Genomic DNA, 23,635 nt, shown 5'->3' with positions numbered 1-23,635 from the left:
GTTCTTGTTCCATTTGCGGAGTCTTATGTTGTGTGTTTGCGAACATGTGTCTGTATCCTGGTATCCACAATGCCCGGGAAACCTGCTGCATTTATCTATCTATACCAGCTGTGTCTACCATATTTGCTGCACCTGTCGCATCAGCTGTATCCACTGCACCTGCTTACGCACCCAACCACATCAGTGACTGTTAGTAGCCAATCCTGGATCCCAGGGGTCAGCTGTTGCAGTGACAAGGCTCCCTGGAATAGCCCTTGGCATCTACCTTCCAGCACAAGCCTATCCTCACCATCAAAAGCTCTAATGAAGCAGAGATATCTGCTTAGTTATGCTCCTCTTGGTTGAGATGGTGCTGCGGCCCAATGGGCCCACTCCCGTTCGTGCCCACAAGCATAACAGTTTGCCTAGGCCATGGATCCCACTGGCTCCAGAACGCTTCATCTCGCAGCAAGATTGTCCGTCGATGGGAACAAGACTGGATCCTGAACTATTTGCAGTCAGTGGACACCTGCTTGAAAGCCTTCACCCCAATGCCTCCACTCGATCTTGTCCCGGTTGTAGTCGCCACCCGGACACCATATCCAGCTCCAAGCTTTCATCCTCATCTATGCTCCTCTGCGGTCTAACGGTGACCCCAAGCAATGAAGAAAGATTCATAAATCAGTGCTCCATGCACTTTGAACTTTTATTAATTTTGGACATGTCCAAAGTAGCCTTTATGATGTTAGATATGAACAGTGGGCCCCTTACTTAGATCAATTAATTATAGTAGAGAATTCAGCCTGTTGTACTGGATCTGCAAATCTTTCAGGGGGCATTCTGCAAGATAATCGAAGAACCGGGTAGAATCTACACTCCATAGACTTTGCCATGAAATTCTCACCATAGGCCACTATGCCATTCATTTCCGCACCTCCAAACTAGGCTGGAATAATGAGGCACTGGTGGCTTCATTCTGTAGAAACAAAGACGAGCTGTCGGGCCATAATATACCATATTACCTGGACTACTTGGTATCTCTGGCTGTCCGCATATATCTCAGGTTCTAAGAACTGCAGTTCCTGCTGCTTTCTCTAAGCGCATAAAGGTAGATTACGTGAACCTGGCAAAGCCTCGTCCAGTGAACCATCGCAACACAGTCACATACGTTTATGTCCTTTGAAGCCAGGAAACTTCCAAGCCTAGGGTCCGTAGGAGACGCTATCCTAGATGAAAGCAAGTCCGCTCTGTATTTATTCATATCTGTATCCGTATCCTGTGGCAACACCGATTCACTGAGTTCGCCTATTCTGGACTCTAGTTCTGCCGGAAACTTCATAAAACAGCCCATTGTGGATCAATAACAGATTCCAATTCAATGACTTCAAGCTCCTATAGCAGTTTCATCTGTGGATGTAAAACTTCTGTAGGAGACTAACCTGTTCATCACTGAGCAAGTTGAACTCTGGGTGGAAATGCTGCACTCAAGGAAGATCGCCTTCTATAAATTTGCAGGGTTGTCGCACCCAATACTACTGGCTCTTGCATGGCTTTAGATTATCGAGTCTGCCTTGGACTGGCGATCCGGAGATGTGCTCAGATGGAGTCAGCCCTGTTCAAAAAAAATGTCTCATTTCAGTCCGTCATGCCCGATGACCAGTGATGCCCTCAAATCTTCTGGGTCTGCCATCCGCCTGCTGCGTTTATGCTGATGTCTTTGACAAGAGGAGGCTGAGACTCTACCTCCACGCAGGCCATATGATTGCCTTATCAACATACTTTCTGGTTTCTCACCCCCCCTTCGGCCATGTCTACCCTCTGTCCCAGGCAAAAACCCAAGCCTTCCCAGAACAAATCAAGGAAAATCTGGCAAGGGCATTTGTCCAGAAGTCCTTATTGGATGGAGCCGGGTCCTTCTTTGTATAAAAAAAAAATTGGTTCCCTACACCACTGTATAGATTATAAAGGTCTCACCCAAATCAAGGTAAAGAATAAGTATCAGCTGCTGTTTATACCGGACGTGTTCAGCCATATCCAAGGTTCCAGGATCTTCTCCGAGCTCGACCTCCATGGTGCATACAACCTTGTCCATATATGGTCGGGAGACAAAAGGGAAGCCTGCCTTTAATAGCCATGGCGGCCACTATGAGTTTTGGGTAATGCCATTCGGACTCTGCAATGCTGTGGCGGTTTTCCAGGAATTAGTAAACCATGTCTTCTGAAATCTGCTCTACTCAAGCGCAGTGGTGTATCTGGATGACATTCTGGTATTCTCACCCAATCTGACAACGCACAGGAGTAATATTGGCCAGGTTTTACATCGATTGTAGGAGAATTGTTTATATGCCAAATTTGAGAAGTACCTTTTTGAATGCACTTCATTTCTTTTCCTGGGCTACGTATTCTCAGACACCAGTTTTAATATGGATCCGGAGAAGGTGTCAGCAGTTCTGAAGTATGGGTTCGTCCTAACGGAGTGAATGTGATTCAGTAGTTCCTGGGTTTCACAAATTATTACTGCCATTTCATTCCTCAATTCTTGCATCAGATTCTCCCTATCACGGCCCTGACTCACAGGGGGGAATCCTAAGATGTGTATTTCTGAAGGGGAGAGTGCATTCATCACCCTCAAGTAGACATTCTCGTCAGCTCCGCCACTGCATAGGACAGAGATTAACAGACAAGTTCTTCTTAGAAAAGGATGCTTTGTCCTCCAGGGCCGGTGTGATCCCCACGCAGAAGTCGGCTTCCGGTAAGTGGGTAATCTGCTGCTTCTTCTTCAAGGGCTTCTCTGCTCCTGAGGGCAACTAGTCAATTGACAACCGAGAATTGTTGGTGATCAAGATAGCTCTAGAGGTGTGGCGATACTGTCACGGGACAGACAGGCTGCAGAAGGTCGCTGCATTTTACTGCGCAAATTGCTCCTTGATATTTCAGTCTTTCTTCCCTGATGTGAATTGAGTTTCAGTTATGTTCTCTGTCAGGGTTAATGCTTTCCCCTCTAGGAACCTGCAAACACCTTGGCAATTCAGCTGCTAATCCTGATCCCGATGCCCTGTGTCCATATATACCTGCATTACACCTTGGTTTGTTGCCAGAGATAGAGTTACTCCTATGCTGTCCGAATTGTTGCTGTACATCTCCCAAAGTCATCCTGGATATAAGTTGTCAGTTTGTATTCCCCTGTTTGTTTTCCCTTTATGTTCTTTAGCACTTAGTGGGGTTGACTAGTGCTCATTCCATCACTTCCTAGGGTCCATTGAAGGGTCAGCCAGGGTCTAGGTATCCTGCTAGGTGCAGAACCTATCTAGGGACTTCAGGGAAGCCAGTGGCCAGCGGAAGGTTATATCAAGAGTCATCAGCTTCCCCTTCTATGGAGACAGGGTACCCCTACTTACCTCGCTCCCTTTTCGTCATTTGCCCGGTATTTCCCCATACCTAGTGTGTCAGATGCCTACTCGCAGGAGCAGTGCATCCTGTTGTCATGTACTCTGACCACAAAAAACTGGCCTACCTACAACAGGCTCAGAGACTGAATCTGTGCCAAGCCCGATGCTTGCTGGTCTTCACTCGTTTTGACGTTACATTTCCAGATGGTCGAAAAGAACGTCAAGGTGGATGCACTATCCATGTCTTTTCTGTCAGCCAACAGAAAGAAGAGCCTTAACACATTATTAAGCCCTTGAAGATGCTCACGGTAGGTCCAGTAAGTGTGTCTCGCGTACAATATAGAAAAACGTTTGTGGTGGAGGCAGACAGGAAGCGTGTCTTGCAGTGGGGTCACTCCTTAAAGCTAGCCGGTCACTCTACTAAGAAGATAACTGCTTATCTTGCGGCACTGCTGGTGGACAATGCTGTGTAAAGATGTCGTAGAATTTGTTTCAGCCTGTCCTTTGTGTGCGCGTAATAAGACCCCTAAAAAGCTTCCGGCTGGGCGACTACTACCTCTACGTCTTTGCAACACATATCTATGGGCGTCATCACCGACCTGCCGGTGTCTTCTGGTTGATCCATCATCTGGGTAGTACCCTGTTTTCCCGAAAATAAGACACTGTCTTATATTTTTTTGCCCTGAAAAAGCACTAGGTCTTATTTTCAGGGGGTGTCTTATTCTCAAGAAGACATGGTTGTGGGTACGTTTACCCCCCACAAAAAGCAAACCCCTCCCTTCCCAGGATCATCATACTTACCAGCCCCGGGCGTCTGTGTGTCTCCCAGATCTCCCTGTGATCTCCCAGCAGGTGTGCTGCACACCGTCCTCCCCTACATCTGGTTGACACTCGTATAGATCATATCACACTCACACACACTCATACAGAGACACACACACACATCAGATTCCACATCATTCCTCCCTGTGATCTCCCAGCAGCTGTGCTCCCCTACATCTGGCTGACACTCGCATACATCAGATCTCACACACACATGCACTCACATCACATGCCACATCATTCCTCCCTGTGATCTCCCAGCAGCTGTGCTCAACTGCATCTGACTGACACACACACACACACACACACACATCAGAACACAGTTACACATCAGATCACTCAGTCACACATCCGATCGCATACACTTACAAAATCGCACATACCTGTACAATCGCGAGCACACACTCACAACATCCGGAGATACTACGTGCTTCCAGTCATGTGATCCTCCGGCAGGTCCTGGAAGCTCCCTGCACAGCGTCGCAGGTCCTTATGCCGCCGAGAAGTAAGCAATATCGCTGGATGTGGTGAGTGTGTGTGTGTGTGTGTGTGTGTGTGTGTGTGTGTGTGTGTGTGTGTGTGTGTGTGTTCGGCCGCAGGACCATGATGCGCTCACCTGCTCCCGGTCGGCGTCTGGTGAGTATGATAGCGGGGCCTTCTATCTTCTTTCTTCTGTCCTTTGGGGGTGCCCGCTGGTTATAATGAAGTGTCCTGCAGTGTCTTTAACTTTTTTACCGCTGCATGACACATCATTATTGGCCGTGGCTAGGTCTTATTTTCGAGTTATGTCTTATATTTAAGCATCCCTGAAAACTCCTGTTAGGTCTTATTTATGGGGAAACACGGCAGTAGACAGGTTCTCTAAAATAGCCTACTTCAAGCCGTTGTCCGGTCTTCCTTCTGCTTCTATGTTCACCGAGCACATCTACTTGCACGGCCTAAAGGGTACTTTACATGCTGCAATATCGGTAACGATATCGGTAGTGAGCTTACCCGCCTCTGTCGGCTGTGCGTCATGGGCAAATCGCTGCCCTTGGCGCACAACATCGATAACACCCGTCACATGGACTTACCTTCCCTGCGACGTCGTTCTGGCCGGCGATCCGCCTCTTTTCTAAGGGGGCGGTTCGTGTGGCGTCACAGCGACGTCACACGGCAGCCGTCCAATAGCAGACGAGGGATGGAGATGAGCGGCCGGAACATGCCGCCCACCTCCTTCCTTTCTCATTGCCGGTGGACGCAGGTAAGGAGATGTTCGTCGTTCCTGCGGTGTCACACATAGCGATGTGTGCTGCCGCAGGAACAACGAACAACATCGTACCTGCAGCAGCAATGATATTTGGAAAAGGAGCGACGTGTCAACGAGCAACGATTTTTCACGTTTTTGCGCTCGTTGATCGTTGCTCCTTGGTGTCACACGCTGCGATGTCGCTAACGGCGCCGGATGTGCATCACTAACAACGTGACCCCGACGATATATCATTAGCGATGTCGCAGCATGTAAACCACCCTTTACTCTCCACATTGTGTCAGATAGAGGCGTCCAAGTCACATCTCAGTTCTGACAAATTTCCTGTGGTACTTTATTAATGAACACCACAGCGATTGGGTCAATTGGGTACCATGGGCGGAGTGCTCCTATAATAATCATGTGAGTCATCCAGTAACTCTCCATTCCTCATCGTATATGGACAGCAGCCCAAGAACACTCTCCCTGTGGTTATCACCTCCGGCAATCCTGCCTCCGATGTTCTTGTCAAGGGGTTCTCCAAAGTCTAGGTGAAGACCAAGGCCTTCCTGGAGCAGTCCTCCAATAGAATGAAAAGCCATGCAGAAAAGAGATGCCTGGATCCTCCTTCGTTCTGTCCTAGAGTCAAGGTGTGGCTCTCTTCAAGATATGTCAGTTTCAAAATACCTTCTTTCAAGTTGGGTCCCCGCTTTATTGGTCCCTTCTAAGTGCTTCAAAAGATCAACACTGTGTTCTATAAGCTGAAGCTTTTAGCCTCCTTGCGGAATTCCAACTCCTTTCAGAATCCCAACTCCTTTCATGTGTTCTTCCTCAAGCCTGTCGTCCTGAGCCTCTACTTCAAAAATCCTGGTACCCTGCCTTCACCGGTAAGTGTGGAAGGTGTCTTTGAGGCAAAAGGCATCCTTGCCATGAAAAAAGTGAAAGGTAAAACTTTCTTTTTGGTTGACTGAATGGGGTTTGGTGGAGAACAGTAATGCCCATCTTCTGCTGAAAAAGATTCCTTTCAGGCCTGGAAAAGGGGGGGGGGGTGTTGGCTTAAATTTCCCCGGTCCCTGCCACCGTTTCCCAGGGCCTGCACATGCCATGCAGGTCTCCTGGGAGCACGCTTAGGGCATTGGCACACCTATTATTAAAGGGCCAGTGTGCCCCAACCCGGAAGTGCCTCCTAGCCTATGGCTGAGAGGCATTAGGTATTTAAGGCATCCTCCCCTTAGGGGAGGTGTGGCGCCCCTGAGGCTTCAGTCACCATAGAGGTACTGCACCTCAGCCAGAGGTGTGGTATCCCATCCTAGGTAAGGAGGAGGTCAATGCCGGTTCATGCAAAAGCACAGCCCACTCACTTAGCAACACATCACCAAACATTGTGAGGGCGTGATTATACCTGAACCAGACCGGGGGGTGGGGACAGCTGATTGGGAACAGAGGTGTCGTGTAGAGGAAGTTAGAACAGTCTAGAGATCAAGTCAGATGAGGAGCAGTGGAGGAGCTAAGACCCATGGTCTGGAGTTGGTACCACTCGGCCCGGGCTCAAACAGAAGGGTCCCAGAGACCACGAGAATTACTACACTAGCCCGTGGCCTTGTTCTACACATAATCAAGTGGAGGGACATGGTCGCAAATCAGGGACTGGTTCCTAGGCTAGCGGAGATTAAACCCACGGGCTCCCTAGTAAAACCAGTGACTGAGGTGACGTCAAGCACCACAGCTACCACCGCACACGAATTCGCTGGAAGGTGACCCAAAAAGGACCAAAGGGATAGCGCTTCACGCGGCCTGACAGCATTCATGAGCACTGGAACAGGGTTCAGTGAGAGAGTACGCACAGCTGGAGGGAGAAGCCAGCGCAGAAGTCGGCCAGGGAAAGAATACATAAAGAAAAGTGCACTGGCCACAACCTCCAAACTATCCGGGAGGCTACAGTGAGTAAACACCTATTGACTGCACCCCTGAGTCGCTCCATTATTCGCCTGCGCCCGCCATAATAGACTACTACTACCACCCCCACCTGCCCTGGGGCCCAGCTCTACCTGTGGAGAGTTACACCATCCAAGCTGCGTCACCATCAGCCCCAGAGGTTCCCCAATCCTGAAGCGGCGGCACCTATATTGCCGCATACCACAGGTGACGTCACAAATCAACCATCATTCCGTATATCTTTATTAAATGACACCGCCAGGGTCACAGAACCGGGCCATGCCACCACGTTGCCCGATCAGCAGCAGAACTGCAGCTTGGTGACGAGTCACCCACGGCCCCAGTGGGCACGTCAGAGGTACTTGGGCAACGTGTTCTAGCCTCAGAGACATATTGCTAGTTGCCAAGTCCTATTCCGTTTGCGGAGTCTTATGCTCTGTGAGTGAACACGTGTCTGTATCCTAGTATTCGCTGTGCCTGGCGACCCTGCTACATCTATCTATATAAGCTATGCCTACCGTACATACTACATTCATCTATACTAACTGTGCCTGCTGGAGCAGCAGTGACGGTCAGTATCTCATTGAGGAAGAGATTGTCCATCAATGGGAACAACAAGACTAGATCCTGATCTACTTGCAGTCAGTGGACACCTGCTTGCAAGCCTTCCGCCCAGCACAAACCTATCCTCACCATCAGAGGCTCTAGTGAAGATGAGGTAGTCACTTAGGTACGCCCTGTGACGACATGGACTCTCATGGGTTAAAGTTTCTTAACATTCAGCCAGACTATTGTTCTTATGTGTGCTAAGTCATGTTTGCTTAGCTATTGCTCTCCAGACTTTTCCAGTAATCATTGTATTGTAGTTGTGTATTGATAATGTAATTACCTTAGTAGCCATTGTCTAGTCGGTGACTTGCCGACTCCATGTAGATATACTGAGTCTTTCTATGCACATCATTTAAATGAACATTATCCATGCAGCTTGAAATTCATCCAATGGGAGAAGCAATCTTGTCCAACCAATCGATGAGGACGCAGTGTATCCAAGTGGAAGGCTGTGGCTATAAAAGGGATTTCTTTAAGCCACCAGGTGGTTGTTGATGGATGCTGATGGATCCAGTCTAAGCTCTTTGGAGCTGACTAGAGGATCAGGATATCTTATGGCTTCAATCTAGGGACTCCGGTTCCGGTTGGAGACCATATCCACAGCCTAGGGATTTCGACTCCGGCTGCCAGGATTGTAACATCATACCAGGACTACCTAAGGAGGACACTCAGGTTGGGACAGTTCAGTCACCTGTTACAGACTTTGCAGACCTCACACAGCTTCCTAAATCTGGCATTATTCCTTTCTCGGTGGGTGCCCGCCAAAAGCGGGGTGCTGCTGGATTGGAGTAAATAGCCTTGGAACCTCTGAGGCATGGACATTCTAAATCCCTGGTGAGCCAGCGGAAGGGTGAGACTCTGTTGCCTGTTACATTTGTGTGTTTTGCTGGTTATGTGTTATGTGCCGTTAATTGTTTGGGGATCCAATAAAGTCTAATTATTGTGGTTCCCTCATCCTGTGTTGTCTGAGTAGTGTTACGCCCACGGTTAAGGAGGCCGGCGTTCAGTTGGGATGAGCCCTGAGCCACGCTGTCTTTCTAAAGGCGGCGGGTTTTAGTGGACGAGAGCACCCACTGAGCCTCGTGCCCACACGCCCCTCCTGGTTGAGCCAGTGGGTCAACTCATGCTTTCAAACGCAAACATAACATAGTAAAGAAATTACAAGGTATACAAATTGTAATTATTTACTCCAACAAAAACCGTTTACAATTTAGCAGTAGACCTCAGAGCAGGAACCAGTAGACCATGTTCATTTTGCCTCCCATATATTGGAATAATAACCAAATAATATTTTGTAAGATAAAATTATACCAAACTGCTTCTCTGTGAGTGGAAAAATGGAGGGTTCCACAATGGTTGTAGCTGAAAGATTATTGATTATAAAGAGAAATTGCTTCATAATCCAATCCAGCAAAATCCCAAAGCCAAATGTCCTCGATGCTTCTCAGCTTTGCCGTGTACCCAGACACTGTCAGTAACCACGTTTGTCATTGCTATAGGGAAGAACCCACATAAACATTTACGGTTTGCGTGTCTCGAGGAGCACAAGATGGCCACTAGGTGTTGGGCACTAAAATGGCAGATTTGCAGTGTACACTCTACAACATCTACTCCATGCTAATTTCCAGAGACTGCTTGTAGGGTCAAAATATGCATTTACACTAAAGAAGAATATGGTAAATGCTATTTACTGACTATATGTTGTGGTATCACTATTTGTTTTAAGAGCATCCAAAAGCAATGTTTGATCACTTCTAATTCTTTTACATTTTTGGTGAATTTCAGTTTTTGTTTAAATAAATGCAAAACAAATCAACCTCACATTACAGCTAAGATAAAGTAGAATATGCCACAGAAAAAAATCTGAGAAACACTGGGATCAGATTCAGCATTACAAAGGTGTTATCATGTAAAGTGACAGATGTCAGATTGGAGAAATGGGGCCTGGATAGGAGCAGAAAACTGGCTGCAGTGGAAAGCCATGAAATAAGAGCGGCTTTGGCAGTTGTGTAACTAAAGTTCGATGGGCCCCGGTGCAAAATTCGGACCGGAGTCCTACGTCCACTCAGGGTACAGGGTAATTACGCTGACACTTGTCTCTTTCCCTCAGCGCCAATCTTTCCCATACTCTGATATCCTGACAAAATATCCGATATTATAATGCATCTCATAGTCCTTCATATATTATAATACACTCCCCATAGTTCTCCACATACAATACACTCCCCATACACCTTCCTATCATATAATACACTCCCCATAGGCCTCCATATAGTATAATGCACCCCTTAGTCCTCCATATAGTATAATGCACCCCTTAGTCCTCCATATATTATAATGCACCCCATATTCCTAAATATAGTGTTATGTAGCCCCCATATTGTATTAGGCGCCACCATATAGTAGCATACAACTTCGATCGTGTTTAATGCACCCCCATAGTCCTCTGGCCACTGTGATTAAATACATATTCACTTCTCCTTGTTCCCCCGCTACTGTGGTCTCCTCAGCGTGTGTCCAATCTTCTGCCACTCTGCACATCTCAGCACAGTGTGCAGTAGTGACATCATTGCGCTCTAGTGTGCTGACACATCAGAGCGCAGACACAGTGGGTGTTTGCACCGAGCCCCACAGCGGTTGTGTGGCCTGCCGCTATTGGCTGAGATCCCTGGGCCGCCTAAATACCTGCGACCGCAATCGTTCCGTCCCTGGGCTTTGGTTCTAACTACTATAGAGAAAAAATGTGACTGTAGACAAGAACACATCTACTAAAATGACCGCCCTCCCACCCGACAGCCTTCACCGTCAGTGATTTAGTAACTAGAGGTGACATCTGGAGTAATTGCAGTATGTGGCTCGGGGGCTCTCGGCAATCCAAACTATTGTAGGGGCCAATATCTTCTGTCAGATGAGTTTCTTGAAGAAATATTAGACATTTACTTTCTGCCTCTCAGACTCCACAATGGACGGCTCCAGTACAAGTTCTTATATAATTTGTACAATTCAGAGAAAATATCTTTCAGGATCTTGAAGGTAAAAATATCAGAACTTTGTGTTAATTACTTTCCTTTTTTTCTAATTAAATCTTGGAAATCATGTGGGTGGGTTGCCCGGCCTCCATGTACCCACAGTGGGATAATCCTAACCTCCCTCATATGTTACAGTTACCCTGTGCCCAACTTTGGATATAAACGCCCCTATCAGCACATTCATCAGAAGGGAGAGAAGGAAGATCCATCAATAAGATGCCGAGAGTCTAGGAAGATGGCGTCATTGCCCTCAGTGGGAGAAACAATAAGAATCTTGTAGTTATGATACTTATTAGGACCTGCCGAATCACATTTGTGCGACACGGTGTGCCGTCGTCCTCACCCCACTGCCTCTCCTCACCTGCCCCCACTTTTGATGTATCTGCTCTGCGTTCACAAATAAACTGTGGATACTGAAGTACGGTGATCGCTACCTTTCTTTCTCTGGATGGATTATACTTATTAAATGGTGAATAAAAATAAAATAAATGATGTTACAAAGCAAGCTTTCCAGACTACTGAGGCCTCTTCATCAACTACAAGATTATTATTGGTTTCTCCCACTGAGAGCAATCAATCTTTATTCACCTGGCGAACACGGCACCAAACTAAGAATCTAGGACGTCACCAGCATAATTACCCTCCGCTTTCTCTTAGAAAATCATGGGACGAAGAATCTAATCTGTATGGTGGACCCCTAAGTTGTCTGCACATTCTATGTACGCTGTCATTTGGCTTTACAGATTAGAGATCTGGGCAGTAAAGGGTCAACATCTTCTAATTTCAGGGGATAGGGTGGATCCTACCTGTAAGATCTGGCTCCAATAGAAGGGCGTCCAATGCCCAAAATAATGGGGACAGTTTTGGGTGGAGGAGCATGTGGTGGTCTAGCAGCAGAATGGTGACCATTTTCTATGGCCAGACTACAACCCTGATAAAGCAGCCACAGCCGGTGACTGAGAAGAATCTGTCAAATAGGAATAACGTTTGGAACACCATTCTAAGTCCGAACTGGGTGCAAAAACCTAAAAAAAAAAAAACATCACTATGGGGAGATAAGGTATGCACACCAGTGACTATGTAAGGGGGATACATGAAATAGCAGAAACTGCTATCGGACTTAGAATGGTGTTCCAAACGTTATTCCTATTTGTTAGTATTTTTTCGTTTGTGAACCCTCCCCAACCACACCTATTGCCAATCCATATCATACGCATAAATAGCCTGGGTCTCAGCTTCCCATACACGGTAAGTTTTTTAACTGCATGAGAGGACACACACAAGCTAGGGACCCCAACGTAGAGAAATACTTTGGCGTAGTGTTGGGGCTCTATTGCATTGATCAATTCAGTAGCTAAATTTCTCTTGATTCATATGTTCATGGCAGTAATGCAGATTCCATTTTTCACATTTTCACTCTTGCATATAGCTATTGGATTTTTCAAGTCAGTATTCACACAGCAGTTTCTGCTATTTCATGTATTCCCCTTACATAGTCACTGGTGTGCATACCTTATCTCCCCATAATAATACCATTGAGAAGAATCTGTGACTTCTCTGCATTTAGTGGTCATTACTCACCTGGGCGATTATCTGTAGGAATCTCCTCTTTACTCCGCTCATCACCCCTCACATATGTCTCTGTAGTATTAATATGGGGCAGATCTTCCCCCTGAAAGAAATATTGTAAAAGTCACAAACAGAGGAGAAGTCCCATCTATGATCAGCTCTAATCCTGCCATCTCCACCGCTCTCATTACACAAGTATAACACATATAATACTGGAGGATAAAACAAGACTGAGCACAAGACCTTCACAGCCGTCTACACATCATAGGGAGATTTCATGGCCCCTTCTCTCCATCTACCTGATGATCCTGAGGAACATCGGGATCTTCTTGTTTACAGTCCTGTGGGAGAAGAGGACGGGGACATCTCTCTGGTGTTGTCCTCTTACTGGATAGAACTGGAGGAGACACATACAGGGACTGAATTCATTCCTTACATACAGATAATTATAGGCCGTGTGTATTTAGTCCTGTCTATTACCTGGTGATGTGAGGGGCTGGGGATCCTCCATCATGACGTCCTTGTACAGATCTTTGTGTCCTTCTAAATACTCCCACTCCTCCATGGAGAAATAGACGGTGATGTCCTGACACCTTATAGGAACCTGACACATACAATGATACCGTCACCCCCCGATCCCTTCATAGCGTTACTGTATAATGTCCCAGCATTCCCAGCAGTGTCACCTCTCCAGTCAGCAGCTCAATCATCTTGTAGGTGAGTTCTAGGATCTTCTGGTCATTGATGTCCTCATGTATCGGGGGGTGAGGTGGAGGACCCGTGATTGGGCTCAGGGGTCTTCCCCATCCCTCAGACACAGGGGCCTGACAGCGCTCACTAGAGGTCTTCTTCACTACTGTGTAATCCTGGTTATGGAGAGACACAGTAATAAATCTCACTCCAGACATTTCCAGAGTCCTCACCTCTCCAGTTCTGTCCATCTGTTATTCCCATAGATAAGAATGATGTAATGTGACGTCATCAGAATCTCTCACCTCTCCAGTAAGCCGGAAGAGGATCTCTAGGGTGAGGTGTAATATCCTCTCCGCCATCTTGTCCCTGTCCATATCCATCCTTGATGGGTCAATCAGGAGAATTCTCTTATATAGAAGATCTCCACTGAGAGGATCCGATATTGTAGGGACCTGAATGGGGAGAAGATGACGATGTAACATCATAAAGAATCCTGTACAGCAATATAATTACTGGAGACTTTATATCCGATCACTGGCTGCAGAAATAACGCTAACAAAGTATGGTATGAAGAAGACAACGACGACGACAATTCATGGTTTTGGGCTGTGGGAAACGAAATGAAAATTCTTCAACCAATAATATTGAGAAGCGGCTTTTACTCCACATGTATGGCACGTGACTAATTTATTAGTATTCATCTGTTGGGTTTTTGTATGTTTGTGGGGTTTTAGATTTCCTGATTTTTTTGGCCGCTTCTTAAACTACAATTATTTTAATAGTTACTGTGGAAAATTGGTACTGAAAAAAATTTGGATGTGTGGATGGACGAACAAAACCAACCAGGGCCAGGAAGCTGCTGCCAAGGCAGATAACATAATAGGATGCAGTGAACGAGGCACAGATTTTCCGGACTAGAACCGTTTTGCCTCTATACAAGGCACTAGTGCAGCCACACTTACAATATTCTGCACAATTTTGGGCACCAGTGAATGAGGAGGACATAACTGAACTAGAGCGGGTGCAAAGAAGAGCGAACATTAACCCCTTCACGACCGCGGGCAGTAAAATTACGTCCTATTTTAACGTGACTTAGGCTATGTGCGCACTAGAAATGTGAATTTTCTCAAGAAAATTTCTTGAGAAACTTCTGGGAGTGGAAGATTTCCGCACCTGCGGAAAAATCCGCGGCAAAAACGCATGCGGATTTGCCGCTGATTTGCCGCGGATTTACCGCAGGTTTGTCCCTGCAATAAATAATAAAGATAATCGATAGACAGATAATGGATAGAGGGAAAGATGGATAGATGAATAGATAGATAGATAGAGGGATAGATAGATAGATGAATAGATGAATAGATAGATAGATAGAGGGATAGATGGATAGATGAATAGATAGATAGATAGAGGGATAGATGGATAGAGGGATGGATAGAGGGATAGATGGATAGATAGATAGATAGATAGAGGGATAGATGGATAGATGGATAGATGGATAGATAGATAGATAGATAGAGGGATAGATGGATAGATGGATAGATAGATAGAGGGATAGATAGAGGGATAGATAGATAGAGGGATAGATAGATAGAGGGATAGATGGATAGATAGATAGATGGATAGATAGATAGAGGGATAGATGGATAGATGGATAGATAGATAGAGGGATAGATAGATAGATAGATGAGAAAAACCTATATAATGTTCCACCTCCCTGCATTTTCTAAGCTGGCACCCTTTAGTGACTTTCATGTGGCACTAAAGGGTGCTTAGCCTTGTATTTAGCCATAAAATAAATAAATAATAAAAAAAAACGACGTGAGGTCCCCCCATATTTTGTAGCCAGCTTGGGTAAAGCAGACGGCTGCAGCCTGCAGACCACCGCTGGCAGCTTCACCTTGGCTGATAATCCAAAACAGTGGGCACCCCACGCTGTTATTTTAAATTATATAAATAATTTAAAACAAAAAACGTGCGGTCCCCCCCATATTGGATCACCAGCCAAGGTAAAGCGGACAGCTGGGGTCTGATATTCTCAGACTAGGGAGGTCCACTGTTATTGGACACTCCCCAGCCTAAAAATAGCAGGCCGCAGCCGCCCCAGAAGTGGCGCATCCATTAGACGTGCCAATCCTGGCGCTTTGCCCCAGCTCATCCCGCGCCCTGGTGCGTTGGCAAACGGGGTAATATATGGGGTTGATGCCAGATGTGTAATGTCACCTGGCATCAAGCCCTGGGGTTGGTGAGGTCAGGCGTCTATCAGATACCCGACATCACCAACCCAGTCAGTAGTAATTAAAAAATAGACAACAAAAAAAGTTTTATTTGAAAAAACACTCCCCACATAGCTTCTTTAACCAATTTATTGAAAAGAACAATCAATCCACGTCCGGCGTAATCCAATAGGGGGGGGGGTCCCACGGCGATCCATACCATAGTCGCTGTCCCAGTCAATGAAGAACAGAATGTTCCCCATTGGCTGGGAGAGCAATGCAGTGACCTGAGCTAACATCAATAGGTCAGCTCAGGTCACTGCAGGGGATGCCGAGCGCTGCCATCAGGAGCATAGATGAGATCATTACCTACAGTGACGATCTCCTGCACTGCTGACGTCAGCGCTGTCACTGACTGCGTTGTCAGAAGTATCGCGAGAGCCCGTGACGTCACCGCTAGTGACAGTCTCGGGCCGCTCGTGAGACGGGCATAGACAGCGCTGACGTCAGGAGGCAGGAGATCGTCACAGCAGGTAATGATCTCACCTCCTGACAGCAGCGATCGTCATCCCCGCGGCTCCCAACACTGCAGGGTGTCAGTGTCTGCCTGCGCTGCCGCGTGACAGGCTGCTGACACTGCGGGCAGACACTGACACCCTGCAGTGCAGTGTCAGTGTCTGCCTGTGTCAGTGTCTGCCTGCGCTGCAGCGTGACAGGCTGCTGACACTGCGGGCAGACACTGACACCCTGCAGTGCAGGCAGCCGCGAGGCTGGAGCGGGACACAGACTGCACGGGCACCTGGAGGTCGCACGGAAGTGCTTCTGTGCGGCGTCCAGGGAGTGTGACGTCTGCTCCGCTTCCTCTTCCTGGCATAATGACATCGCTTCCTGCAAAACCGCAGGCAGCGATGAGCATTCCCGCAGGTAATTCGCGGCTATTCCGGGGGTATACCGCACATCATTGCTACCTGCGGAATACCCCCGGTACCTGCGGAAATTAATGGACATGCACATTTTCTCAAGAAAGTTTCTCGAGAAAATTTTCTCAAGAAATTTTCTTGAGAAAAATCCGCACAGTGCACACAGCTATTTTTTTTTCTCATTGAATTTCATGGGAAATGTCTGCACAAAGATTGCAGACATTTCTCAAGAAATTTCCGGGGGAAATCCGCGGGTAAATCCGCAGGTAAAAAGCTCTAGTGCGCACATAGCCTTAACGACCAGGGACGTAATTTTACGGCCTAAATTTCTTTTGAGTGCCGTGGCCATAGCAACGGCTTTCAAATGATGTCCCCTGCTGTTTCTTACAGCAGGGGACCTTTGCTTGACCCCAGGGGGGGTGGCATCGCCAACCCCCATCGACGATCGATGTGATTGGCTGTTCAAATCTGAACCGCCAACCACATCGTTTGCACTAAGTTCGGCAAAAATAATGCCTGAATTAGTGCGATACTGGGAGATCCGGCTATGAGGGGCTGAATCAGCTTCACCACATCATAGCCGGAGCTCTAACATGTCGCCCACAGCCCCTGCAGCACTGATTGGAGCGATCGTGCTATGACGCGCAATCGCTCCAATCAGTGTGCAGTGGGGCGGTCTGATCTGCAGGTGGCCGCCCTCCCCAGGCCTGTGCTGGTCTGGGGAGCCTCCCCCAACATGTCTGCAGCGTGCACTGGCTGGTACTTGTGGTACCACGCAATCGCTGCTGCTGCCGCCGTTGAGGTCACCGCTCCTGCTGCACGTGAGTACTGTGCTCACCTTGCAGCACGTGCGCGCTCCCGTGACGCCCCCTGCGCGCTCCCGTGACGCCCCCTGCCCGTGCAACCCTGCGATCTGCTCCCCCGACATCCCGATCTGCTCCCCCCGCGATCTGACTGCCTCCCCCATTATCTCTATTCTGCTTCTGCAGCTCCTTCTCCGGTATCCCACTCCCCCTCTGCTCTCCCCCACTCCCCCTCTGCTCTCCCCCACTCCCCCTCTGCTCTCCCCCGACGTCCTCTTACCTGTCTTCACCGGGTCGCCCGAGGTCTTCCCTGGCCCGATCACATTTGCCTCCATCGCTGGGTCCTTCCTGGGTATTCTGCAGAGCTGTCCAATGTCCTGCCTGCTGCTCCTGTAAAACCGTCCATCTCGCTTGCCTTCTGTTCCTCCTGCAGTTCTTCTGGTCAGTGATCCTCCTGCTAATCCTTTGGGTACTGTGAGTATAAGTTTTGTTTTTTTTTTTTCTTTCTGTATCCCCTGTCCATTTTTACACCTCATCCGTCCGTGCGTCCCGAGCGCTGATCAAGGATGCAGATAACGTATCTGCATCCGTGATCCGTTTTCGGCGGGACTTTTTTTTTCTCGTATCCCCGACGCTTTTTGTATCGCATCCGTCTGTGCGCCCCGCCGAGCGCTGATCAGGGATGCACATAAAGTATCTGCATCCCTGCTCAATTTTTGGCGTGATTTTTTTTCCGTATCCCCGACGCTTTTTGTATCGCATCCGTCCGTGCGTCCCGCCGAGCGCTGATCAGGGATGCACATAACGGATCTGCATCCATGGTCAGTTTTTGGCGTGACTTTTTTTCCCTATCCCCGACGCTTTTTGTATTGCATCCGTCCGTGAGTCCTGCAGCAGCCGATCAGTGCACTGCGTCTGAGTTTGAAAAGTCAAATGGCGTTCCTTCTCTTCTGAGCCCCGCCATGTGCCCAAACAATTACTTTCCACCACATATGAGGTATCTGCGTACTCCGGAAAAATTGCACAATACGTTTTATGGTGCAGTTTTTCCTGGTACCGTTGTAAAAAAAAAAAAAAAAAAAAGCTACCCGATAGATACAAAAATTTTGTGGTAAAAAAAAAAAAATAATAATTTTCACGGTTCAACGTTATCAACTTCTGTGGAGCCCCTGGGGGTAGAAAAGGCTCACCAAACATCTAGATAAATTCCTTGAGGGGTCTAGTTCCAAAATGGGGTTATTTGTGGGGGAGCTCCACTGTTTAGGCACCATAGGGGGTCTCCAAACGTGACATGGCGTCCGCTAATGATTCCAACCAATTTTGCTGTCAAATGGTGCTCCTTCTCTTCTGAGCCCCGCCATGCGCCCAAACAATTACTTTCCACCACATATGAGGTATCGTCGTACTCAGGAAAAAATGCACAGTAAATTTCATAGTGCATTTTTTCCTGATACCCTTGTGAAAATAAAGCTACCTGGTTCAAGTAACAGTTTTGTGGTGAAAAAAAAAAATTGTATTCATGGCTCAACATTATGAACTTCTGTGGACCCCTTGGGGCTCGCTAAACATCTAGATAAACTCCTTGAGGGGTCTCGTTCCAAAATGGGGTCACTTGTGGGGGAGCTCCACTGTTTAGGCACCATAGGGGGTTTCCAAACGTGACATGGCGTCAGCTAATGATTCCAACCAATTTTGATGTCAAATGGTGCTCCTTCTCTTCTGAGCCCCGCCATGCGCCCAAACAATTACTTTCCACCACATATGAGGTATTGTCGTACTCAGGAAAAAATGCACTATAAATTTCATGGTGCATTTTTTCCTGATACCCTTGTGAAAAAAAAAAAAAGCTACCTAGTTTCTAGTTTCCAAAATGGGGTCACTTGTGGGGGAGCTACATTGTTTAGGCACCTCAGGGGGTCTTCAAACCCGTCATGGCGTCCGCTAATGAGTGCAGCTAATTTTGCACTCAAAAATTCAAATGGCGCTCCTTGCCTTCCGAGCCCTGCCGTATGCCCAAACATTTGATTTCCACCACATATGAGGTATCTGCGTACTCAGGAGAAAATGCACAATACATTTTATGGTGCATTTTTTCCAGATACCCTTGTGAAAAAGAAAGCTACCTAGTTGAAGCAACAGTTTTGTGGTAAAAAAATGTTTTTTTTTCTTTTCACGGCTCAACGTTATAAACTTCTGTGAAGCCCCCAGGGGTTCAAAGTGCTCACCAAACATCTAGAAAAATTATTTGAGGGCTCTAGTTTCCAAAATGGGGTCACTTGTGGGGGAGCTCCATTGTTTAGGCACCTCAGGGGGTCTTCAAACCCGACATGGCGTCCGCTAAGGAGTCCAGCTAATTTTGTGTTCAAAAATTCAAATGGCGCTCCTTCTCTTTCGATCTCTGCCGTGCGCCCAAACAATTGATTTTTACCACATATGGGGTATCAGCGTACTCAGGAGAAAATGCACAATAAATTGTACGGTGCACTTTCTCTTTTCTCCCTTGTGAAAATGAAAATGTTATGGCTAAAGTAACATTTTTGTGTTTAAAAAGTAAAATTTTCATTTTTTCCTTCCACATTGCTTTAGTTCCTGTGAAGCATCTAAAGGGTTAATAAACTTCTTGGATGTGGTTTTGAGCAGTGTGAGGGGTGCAGTTTTTATAATGGGGTCACTTTTGGGTATTTTCTGTCACCTAGGTTTCTCAAAGTCACTCCAAATGTGATCTGGTCCCTAAAAAAATTATTTTGTAAATTTTGTTGGAAAAATGAGAAATTGCTGATGAACTTCCTAACGAAAAAAAATTTTGTTTCGAAAATTGCGCTGATGTAAAAGTAGACATGTGGGAAATGTTATTTAGTAACTATTTTGTGTGACATATCTCTCAGATTTATGGGCATAAATTTTCAAAGTTTAAAAATTGCTAAATTTTCAAAATTTTTGCAAAATTTACGACATTTTCACAAATAAACGCAAAAAATATCGGCCTAAATTTACCACTGACATGAAGTACAATATGTCACGAAAAAACAATGTCAGAATCGACAGGATCCGTTGAAGCGTTTCAGAGTTATAACCTGTCAAAGTCACACTGGTCAGAATTGCAAAAAATGGCCGGGTCTTTAGGGTGTTTTAGTGGCCGGGGGAGAAGGGGTGAAAGGAATGGAAGGTCTGCAATAGGAGGACAGGTTAGCAAGCTTGGGATTATTCATTTGGAAACACAAAGGCTACGGGGCGATTTTATTACAATGTACAAGTATATCAGGGGCATTACTGAGATATTTCTAATGAGCTTTTTACAACTGAGGCCTGCAATGATGACAAGGAGGTTCAGTCATAACCACAGATGGGGATTCTTTACTGTAAGAGCAGTGAGAATATGGAACTCTCTGAGACACATGATGTGATAATTGTTGATAGACTACAAAAATTCAAGGCGGGCTTGGATGCCTTCCGTAAAAAGTATATTATTGCAGGTTATCAGTACTAGATTTTGTGATGGGACATTGATCCAGGGAACAAATCTGATATTTTTAGAGTCATAAATGAATTTTGCCCCTTGTAAAAGTATTCACACCCCCGGAATGTTTCCACTTATTTTAGCGTCATACCCACAAATCTAAATGCATTTTATTGTGATTTTATGCCATATACTAGCATTAAGTAACAAGTTTTTGTGAAGTGTAAAGGAAATGATAGATGGTTTTCTAAATATTTTAAAAATATAAATCTGAATATTGTGATGTGCATTTGTATTAAGACCCTTGTAGTATGATGCCCCTGAGTTACCAATTGCCTCCAGAAGTCACATAATTAGTAAATTGAGTCACCTGTATCATTTATTCTCAGTATAACTACAGCTGTTTTGTGAAGGTTTCACAAGTTTTGTTTTTGTTTCAGAACATTAGGGATCAAACAGCATCTTGAAAACCAAGGAACCCACCAGACAGGTCAGGGATAAAGTTGTGGAGAAGAGTAAAGCAGGGTTCAGTTATAAAAAAAAAATAAAAAATAGCAAAAGCTCTGAACAGCTTACTAAGCACTTTTCAATCCATCATCCAAAAATGGCAGGAGCATAGTGTGGAGACACGAGGGTCAGTGGATACATTTGTCCGCTGGCCTGGCTGTCTTCAGAAAGACTGCTCGGACCAGGGTTCATCCTACTGAACGCTCACACTCATTTTTTGTGGGCAGAACACTACTCAGACAACACAGGGTGAGGGAACCACACCTTGGTGAGACGTTATTGGTCACCAACAGGCAAACACATATCGTACATTTCCAGCAAGATCACAAGATGGTACAAGCGACAGAGTCTCTCCCATCCGTTGGCTCACGAGGGATTAGAATCTTTGTGACTTCGGGGCTTCCTGGGCCAACTATCCCAGTCAGCAGCACCTCGCTTTTGATGAGCACCCACTGAGAGGAGATAGCTGCAAGGTTAGAAAGATAACTGAGCACAGCAAGATATGTAGCCAGGCAACTGAATTGTCCTCACCTGGGTTCTCCAGGTACAATTTTGGGCTCAGCATTGAGCAGTGAAGCACATCTGTGATCTTCCAGCTAAAAATGTGGATTTTAGGCTGAAGTCCTGCAAAATGAATGTGGAAAGAGGAGCAAAGCCCTTTTTATACCCTAAGTTCTCACTTCAGAGTATTTTATCTTACAGGATTGGTGGGAGATGGCTGTTCTCTCATTGGTTCAGTTCAATTCGACTGCATAATATTCCTCTAATTGACATAGTCAAAGAGGCTGATGCAATCCATATTTAACAGGATATAGGTTTCCAGTCAGTCTGATGTTAAACAATGGCTAACTTCTCTTGATTTTGCAATCAAAGAAACAAAAGGTCTGGCCTAATTAAGAACAGTTCACCCCTCACACAAATCTCCAGATGCTCAGTTGTCACATATAGCACAACTGCAAAACGACAAAGACATGGCCGTCCACCTAAACTGACATCCCAAGCAAGGAGAGCAGTAATTATAGAGAAGCAGCCAAGAGGCCTATGGTCAGTAGAAAAGCAGGAGAGATCCAGAGCTCAGGGGGAAGATCTGTCCACAGGACAACTATAAGTCATAAACTCCACGAATTTAACCTTTATGGAAGAGTGGACATTTTTAAAAGCAAACATAAGAATTGAAAATTGCTTCACAGACGTCTTCATCCAATTTACCTGAGATAGAGCTGTTCTATAGAGTAGAAAGGGCAAAAAATGTCACCTCTAGATGTGTAAAGCTGGTAGACACATCCCCCAAGAGACTGGCAGCAACAACTGTAGTGAAAGGTTTGTCCTGCAAAGTATTCACTCAGGGGGCTGAATACTAATGCACATCACAATTTTCAGAGTTAAATTTCTTAACATATTTAGAAATCCGTGTATAATTTCCTTTATACTTCACAAATGTTTGCTACTTTGTTGTTATCACATAAAACCCCAATAAAATCCACTTGTTTTTGGCTATAATGTGAAAAAATGTGGAAAGGTTCACCGGTGTGAATAGTTTTTCAAGGAACGGTATGTCTACTTTCAAAAAACTATGACATTTTGTCACGAATGTTTTCCAGTCCACAAACGTGCCGCCATGTAGGAAAACATGAGACTTTTGCAGTAAATAGTCAAACACAGGTCACAGGAAAAATACAAAGTGTTTCTACTGTGAGCAAAATTCATCATCCACTTGCTCCATTCTGAAGAATTTGACACAAAAAAACATTAATACGAAAAAACAAAAAAAAGGGACTTAGAAAACACCACAATTGATGAGTTGGATGTAAGTTTTGTGGTGCGGAGCCCGTTATACCGGCAGACGGGATGTGACCGGAGGCAGAAATATTCAGAGAAGGGAAAGATTTTACACTTTCTAGATAAATCCTCTCTTCCCGGGATGTAACGGCCTCTAATGCCAGGATCACACGACCGGATAAAGAATCATCACAGCTTCATCCAGAAAACTAGGACAAGTCTTTTCTTATTTGTCATCCATATACAATCCGGTATTTACAGCCGCTATTAATAATTTACAAGACCATTTACAGCTTCCTCCATTACAGAACTGCAATGTACCCGTAACACAATGTCTGCTGTATGGCGGAGCTGGTGGGAATCTGATGGTTTGTGCAGACACAGACCTGAATGGACGAGTCTCCTCCGATTTACAGAAGACACTAGAGGATACTGGGATTATTCTCACACGCAGATTCTGTCAGTGAGAAAGAAAAATCCCCATCTGCACCGCCACATCCAATAACAATGGTCTGAGGGCGAGACGTTGTGTTATTTTATGGACAGCTCTGAAAATACAGTAGTGTGAACGAGGACTAAAAGGAATCATCAAAGCTCTTATCTCTCCTAATCCTGCCATCTCCACCGCTCTCATTACACAAGTATAACACATATAATACTGGAGGATAAAACAAGACTGAGCACAAGACCTTCACAGCCGTCT

The 23,635-nt window shown here is 45.9% G+C and overlaps 1 protein-coding gene across 1 annotated transcript in view; it reads right to left on the bottom strand.

Moving 5' to 3' along the window:
- Nucleotides 1-12,933, bottom strand: part of LOC142259295 (uncharacterized) — a 145,108-nt gene extending 132,175 nt beyond the window's left edge. The window contains exons 1-2 of the mRNA XM_075331769.1: nt 12,860-12,933; nt 12,573-12,663 (exon numbers count right to left, since the gene is read on the bottom strand). The gene's annotated coding sequence lies outside the window, so the exon portion shown is untranslated. The remainder of the gene's footprint in view (nt 1-12,572; nt 12,664-12,859) is intronic.
- Nucleotides 12,934-23,635: the final 10,702 nt, after the last annotated feature.

Source organism: Anomaloglossus baeobatrachus (assembly GCF_048569485.1).
Source record: "Anomaloglossus baeobatrachus isolate aAnoBae1 chromosome 5 unlocalized genomic scaffold, aAnoBae1.hap1 SUPER_5_unloc_6, whole genome shotgun sequence".
NCBI lineage: Eukaryota > Metazoa > Chordata > Amphibia > Anura > Aromobatidae > Anomaloglossus > Anomaloglossus baeobatrachus.
The sequence above is the reverse complement of the archived record's forward strand: the minus strand, read 5'-3'. Positions and strand labels throughout refer to the sequence as shown.